We start from the raw sequence: 7373 nt of genomic DNA, 5'->3' as shown, positions 1-7373 counted from the left end.
GCGCCCACTGAAGTGTTCATCTCGAAAATGTATGGGGAGGACTTCTGTGTGAGATGTGGAGAATTGTGTGGTGTCGAATCAGCAAAACAATTGGGTCGTCTCAATGAAGCTTTTGAATACTTTTTTTTGCCAGAAGAAAATCACAGCATCTGAATATTTCGAGTGAAATTTGATGACAACTCTAGGATTTCTTTCTTTCTCACTGAGCTTCATTTTAGTCATCTGAAACTAAACTAAGAAGCATTTCACACAAATATTTCTTCTTTTGGGTAAAGGCGATGGGTGTCCGCCCACAGACATGAAATTAGTCATGTATGGAGGAAAAATGCAGGAAAAAGATGGTAGAACTGCTTCACCCATCAATATGTATAAAGATATACATTGCATTGGCTGACCAGAGATATATGTAAGGAAGTTAGGAATCCATAGTTGCAAACATTGAGATGGCAGGATGTATGTAAAGAGCTTTGTTTATGATACTGGAGTATGTGATACTCTCAGGATGAGCTCTTGTTACTGAATGTCTGTTTTGGCATGGATGAACAGAGGAAATGCTAGGATTGAGAAGAAAAAAGTAACCTTAAAGTGCTTGCAAGTTTCTTCAAGTGCTTGGGGAACTTATTGATGTAATAAGGAGAGTGACTATCCTGCCGTGCTTTAGCTTAAACCCTAGACAGGATTTGCAACACCAGACAGGGTTTTAGAGTCTCTTGTGATAATGTCAATTGTTCCTTAACATTACTGGTTCCCAAGCTTTTTTTGACTAGGGACCACTTGACAATGGACCACTTTGACCAGGGACCACTCTCCCACATTAGTACCAAAAGGGTTACGAATCAGTTTTTGGTCAACTTTAGATTTAAACCCCTCCTCCCAGCACCAACTGCCACTCTGGGCCAGAGTGAAGAGAGCAGGGAGGCAGGGGATAGTTCCATCTTGTCTCCTACATATGTCATCAGTTGGGGACCCCTCCCCACAGCACCAACTGTCGCTCTGGGCTAGAATGAAGGGGGGGGGGGCTAGGGGACAGTTCCACCTTGTCTCCTGCATATGTCATGAGTTGGGGACCCCTCCCCCCAGCACCAACTGCTGCTCTGGGCCAGAGTGAAGAGAGAGAGAGCCAGGGGACAGTTCCATCTTGTCTCCTGCATATGTCATGAGTTGGCAACCCCTCCGCACAGTACCAACTGCTGCTGTGGACCAGAGTGAAGAGAGAGGGGGCTAGGGGACAGTTCCACCTTGTCTCCTGCATATGTCATCAGTTGGGGACCCCTCCCCACAGCACCAACTGCTGCTCTGGGCCAGAGTGAAGAGAGAGAGGGCCAGGGGACAGTTCCATCTCGTCTCCTGCATATGTCATCAGTTGGGGACCCCTTCCCCCAGCAACAATTGCTGCTCTGGGCCAGAGTGAAGAGTGGGGGGAGGGGGCACAGAAGACAGTTCCACCTTATCTCCTGTGCTTTGCTAATAATATAATATAATATAATATAGTAATGTAATGCAATATATTGTATAGACATAATATTTCTAATAGTACAATGTAATGCAATATAATACTACTAATAATATGATATTATATATATTTATATTACATGTAATATTACTAATAATATTATAATATAATGGTATAGTACAATATGGTAATATATAATACTGATATTGTACTATGCTAATAATATAATATATTGTATATATTTATATCTTGCTTTGAGTCCCCTTTGGGGTGAGAAGGGCAGCATATAAATGTCGTAAATAAATAAATAAATTTGGTTTGGTTATTTGGGGTGCTGATTCAGAAAATTGCCTTGGATACACCACATAGCTCTAGTTTCTGATACAGAACATATGCCATCCGGTTGTTGCCATCTGCTTGTCCACAGAAAACCATATTTAATAAGCCTTGGCACTATAAGAGGGTTATATGAGTCAACCAGTCGCTCTTGTTGCAATGGTGTAGTAACTGTGAGGCTGCGGACCATATTTTAGTTCTTGTGGACTACCGGTGGTTCACGGACCACAAGTTGGGAATCACTGCTTAAGATCCACATACTTTTCAGGATAGTATTGTGTTGAGAAACTCAAACTACAGCAATTGATTTTAGGAAACTAGGTCTTGTCAAATGTCTTGTGAATGCATCACTTGGGCCAATTTAAATGTATGTGTGTGAGCGGGAATGGGAGAGAGATATTTTGTCCTATCCTCTGCGCCTGGATTATTATGACTAGAAAATAAAACTGGAATTTATGATCAATTGGGTTCATGGCAAGGCTCTCTAGATAAGCTGGGATTGATGGCTGTGGGGCTGAGCTAGCTGCCTGCTGCCAAGTCTTCCTTTCAACGGCAGTAGGAAGAGCAGAAGAAAATCATTTCAGAATTGCCGGCCAGCTGCCTGAACCTTAATATAAATATGCTTTGGCTGCAAAGGCGTAGTTGCTTTGGTACATCCAAGAACATAAGGTTGCATTGAATCAAAAGCCCATTTAATTCCACATACTGTTTCCAGCACAGACTGGTTGGTTACTTCTCTGGCTACACAGAATATGGAGGTGATGGTCTTTCTCGTTGGCTATTTTTTGTTAAAGTCACTTTGGTGCTATGCTGCCTCCTTCTGTAGACGTTCAGATTAGCTATGCTTATTAATAACTGCTGACAGGCTAGTCCTTTAACTTGCATAAGATTGCCTTTAACTTATCTAAGCTCTTTTTGAAGACAATGATGTCTCCCTACTTCACATCAGAGTTTGGAAATGCTGCATATTTTGATTGCAGCTTCCAGAATCATATAGTTGGTCAGGATTATGGATGGAAATAGATTTTTTTAAAAATGGGGGGGGGGGGGGGGGGATGGTCAAAATGTGTTTCCCAAGTAGTGAGAAACACTGGCTGTTGATATTTTTTGCAATCCAGCACATGTGGTTGTTTTGTAGGGAAAGAATGTTTTTCTGAACAAAATGTTTGCTGGGCAAAACAGACACATGTGAATATTATGCATAATAAGTCTTGAACTGCAAATAGTATTTTAAAACTGCTGTCTTGGAAGTCATTCTCTCAGAAGAAAATTGCCTCTGAGGTTGGCTCATAAATCCTACAGTTCTTGGAGTGGATGGAATCATATGTGATTAACATGTTCAAAGGAGCCCTGGGTGGTGCAGTGGGTTAAACCCTTGTGCCGGCAAGACTGAAGACTGACAGATCATAGGTTCGAATCTGTAGAGAGCTTGGATGAGCTCCCACTGTGAGCTGAAGGTCCCCATGTGGGGACATGAGAAGAGCCTCTCACAAGGATGATAAAACATCAAAATATCTGGGCATCCCCTGGGCAATGTCCTTGCAGACGGCCAATTCTCTCACACCAGAACCAACTTGCAGTTTTTCAAGTCGCTTCTGACATTTAAAAAATGGCCAAATATGTAGATTTGAGAAGGATCAATGGATTAAATGTTGAGCCAAAAAGTCCACTTCAGGAGGTCACTATTATTAATTTCTATATTCAAAAGCGAAAATGAATATTTATTTATTTATTTATTTATTTATTTACAGCTTTTATATTCCGCCCTTCTCACCCCGCAGGACGGATTACAGTGTACACATATATGGCAAACATTCAATGCCAATTTTGATGTACAGACATATACAGACTTACATAGAGGCTATTTAACTTTTTCTGGCCGCCAGGGGAGCTGTCGCTTTCATCGTCCATCTGCGATGCTGATGAAGTACCTCCGCATACCGCATTCCTCGGATGCTTCCCCGCTGGAGTGCTTCTTTATGGCCTCATAAATGAGTTAATTTTAGCCTCCCCACACTTTTAAGGTGGTACCTTATTTTCCTACTTGACAGATGCAACTGTCTTTTGGGTTGCAAAGGTCGACAACGGGCTACACAATGGTCGGAAACCCACTCCAACCCGGGCTGGCTTCGAACTCATGACCTTTTGGTCAGAGTGATCTTAATGCAGCTGACACTCAGCCAGCTGCGCCACAATCCCGGTGGTGCCAAATAAAGTTTTTTTAGCACTTATATCTTAAGTCAACAACAACAACAACAAAACTTTATTATGGTCACTGACCAGCACAAAGCAGGGCACAAGTGCCCTGGGAAGGGGAAACACAGTTCCCCAGTGAAATAGTTACTAAAAATAGATTAGAAAACACTTTAAAAGCACAGTTTAAAAACACCTGTTAATGTAACAGGTATGGAATCAAGTTGGGGGGGGGGGAGACTGATAGGAGGGGTCAAAACACTGGGGGTGGGCACTAAAGGGAATGGGAGGGTCACATTACACGCCTAGTAGCATTTCAGCTGTAACAGGTTGATGTAACTACATTCCCCACAGTGTGTTGTCTTGTGGGGTCAATCATCATTCGTCTATTTTAAGTGCTGCAGCACAAAACTTAGCAAAACACTACGTTATATCTTAAGTCCTCCAAAGTTAGAAATAGCTAACAATAGGACAACATTAAAAAAATTCTGATACAAAAGTGGTTAAATATGATATGGTCTCAAGCTCTTTCAGAAAAATTAACAAGATAAGAGTATCCGGAGAGGACAGGATGAATATTTATTTATTTTATTTATTTACTACCTTTATATACTGCCTCTCTCAGCCCAAGGGTGACTCGGAGCAGTTAACAATAGGCAACAATTCGATGCCAGTACAGTGACAACAAATTAAAAGAATGATAAATACTTTAAATACGAACAGCAATATAAAAACATAAAAATCATACCTAACATTTAAAAACATTGTCAGAGCGTCTCCATCTGAAATCATTGTCCAGTTGCGTTGTCAATTGTCCATAATATCATATATCTATGCCATATTTGGGAAGGCCTATTCAAAAAGCCAGGTTTTTACCATTCTTCAAAAGGACAGGAGGGAGGGGGGCAATCTTATCTCTCTCTAGGCAGGGCATTCTATAGTCAAGGGGCCACCACTGAGAAGCCCCTGTCTCTTGTCCCCACCAAATGCATCTGTGAGGAAGGCAGAAGTGAGAGCAGGGCCTCCCCAGAAGATCTTAGCATTCTGGATGGTTTGTAAGGAGAGATACATTCAGATAGGTAAGATTCATTTGATATTACTTAGAAACCTTTTATTGCTTAACTTAACCAAAGCAATAATGGACTAAAACCTCCCTTAGATCAACAGAAATTTTTGGAAAAATGAGATGGAATGTTATGATTGCTACATATGCAACATGTCATTATTTGGAAGACCATTGATTTGTATGGTGAGTGATATGGAAAAAGGAGAGTTGGCAATGTGATATGTGTATACGCAGAAGGAACTATTGTTTGTATGGGGATTAAAATTGTGGCTGGAAATAATTTTTAAAGAACTGAAACCTTGTAGAAACATGCTGGGATATGTCCTGGAAAGCAAATTCAGGCCAGTTTAACCCCTGCCCACATTTTTAAAAGCTTAACAGTCTTATGCCTGGGGATGGGGAAAGAGCCTGTGGGACCAAAAGAGGGATGAATTGGAAATCAAGATCCAAGCAGATGAACTGGAGAGACATACAATGATTTCAACTAAAGAATCATTTATGTCCCTGCTTTGAATTATTGTAATCTGGTTTTCTAAGGAATGGAGGAATAATATGACAGAGGCCAATGAGTATAATGGCTAATGACCCCCCCCTCCCCCCTGACTCTTATGCTCCTTGCCATACTACTTAGTGGCGGTGATTGAATAGAGAGTTAATTAGACAGTGATTGCATGCTAATGAAATCACCATTGATTGGTTAAAGGAGCAGTGGAATAGAACTGAAAATGTACAGCCCCTTGACAAATTTTAGTAACAAGATGAGAGTGTAGGAATCCTCTACTTAGTGCAAAATTAAGCAGGCACCAAAACCACATAAGTTGTCTGTCTCAGTCCATCCTGATCTTCAGTTTAGAAGTTTGGTGAATAAGTGGTAGAACCAATCTGGGTGCAACCTTAGAAGGATTCGGAAGGTGTGATGGAACCTACCCAAAAATGTTTCCTCCTCCTCCTTTTTTGAACATGTAACATGTCAAAATGTTTTGTTGTGTGCTTTCAAATCATTTCCAATGTATGTATTGTTGAGTGCCTTCAAGTTATTTCTGCCCTATGGGCACCTTGAGGTGAACCTACCACAGGAATTTCTTGACACAATTTGCTCAGAGCCCTGTACTTTTCTTTCCACACAGGCATTTGTATAATAATAATAATAACAACAACAACAACAACAACAACAACAACAACAACCATACTTTATTTGTACCCCGCTACCATCTCCCCAAGGGACTCGGTGCGGCTTACATAAGACTGAGCCCAAATACAACAATACATGCAATAATAACAACAACAATACAAGCAATTAAAATTTAAAAAAAACATGGACAATAAGATATGCAACATTAACAATAAGACAACACACAATTAAAACTGTGGGAAGGTGAAATGTAAAATTAAAATAGAAAATAATGCTGGAGCATGGACAAAAAGGTGGTAGTGGTGTTTGTGGAAAGCATATAAGCAGAAATGTAAAGTGCTTCGGAGGACAAAGCGCTATGGGATCATTATTCTGGGAAGGCACACTGGAACAACCACATCTTCAAGCTCCTCCTAAAGACTGCCAGAGTTGGGGCCTGCCTGATGTCCCTGGGGAGTGAGTTCCAGAGTTGAGGGGCTACCACCGAAAGGGCCCTCTCTCTCGTCCCCACCAATCGCGCCTGCGATGCTGGTGGGATCGAGAGCAGGGCCTCTCCAGATGATCGAAGAGATCGTGTGGGTTCATATACAGAGATGCCTTGAAGCCCTTTCCAAATTATGGCAATCATGGAGCTTGACGTTACAGGCTGCCCCCAAGTTATGGACAGAATAGGTTCATTTGGTTTGTTCTTAAGTTGAATTTGCTTTTAAGTCAGAACATGTACATTTAAAGTGTAATTCCTTGTGTATGTGTGATATATATATAATAATATAATTTATTTATGTTCTGCCCTATCTCCCCAAGGGGACTCAGGGCGTATCACAGTACACATATACAGCAAATATTGAATGCTGTTTGGACAGACAGGACAGAATAATAATAATAATAATAATAATAATAATAATAATAATAATTTTATTTTTATAGCCCTGCAAACCATCTCCCCAAGGGGACTTGGGGCGGCTTACAAGGGACAAGCCCAAAAGTTACAAACAGGACACACAGTTAAAAACATCAGATAAAATATAAAACAAACACAATTGTAAACAATATCAAACAATGTGGCTGAGAAGAAGAAGAAAAAAACACATAACTGAGGTTTAGGTTCCATGAGTGCAATACATCCTGATGAGGAGTGCGAAAGTTCAACAATCAAGTAGATAGGACTGGGGATGGTGTCATCAAAGTGTTGA

Source organism: Anolis sagrei, chromosome 7 (genome assembly GCF_037176765.1).
Source record: "Anolis sagrei isolate rAnoSag1 chromosome 7, rAnoSag1.mat, whole genome shotgun sequence".
In the NCBI taxonomy this organism is placed as follows: domain Eukaryota; kingdom Metazoa; phylum Chordata; class Lepidosauria; order Squamata; family Dactyloidae; genus Anolis; species Anolis sagrei.
This window is presented reverse-complemented; position numbering follows the sequence as displayed.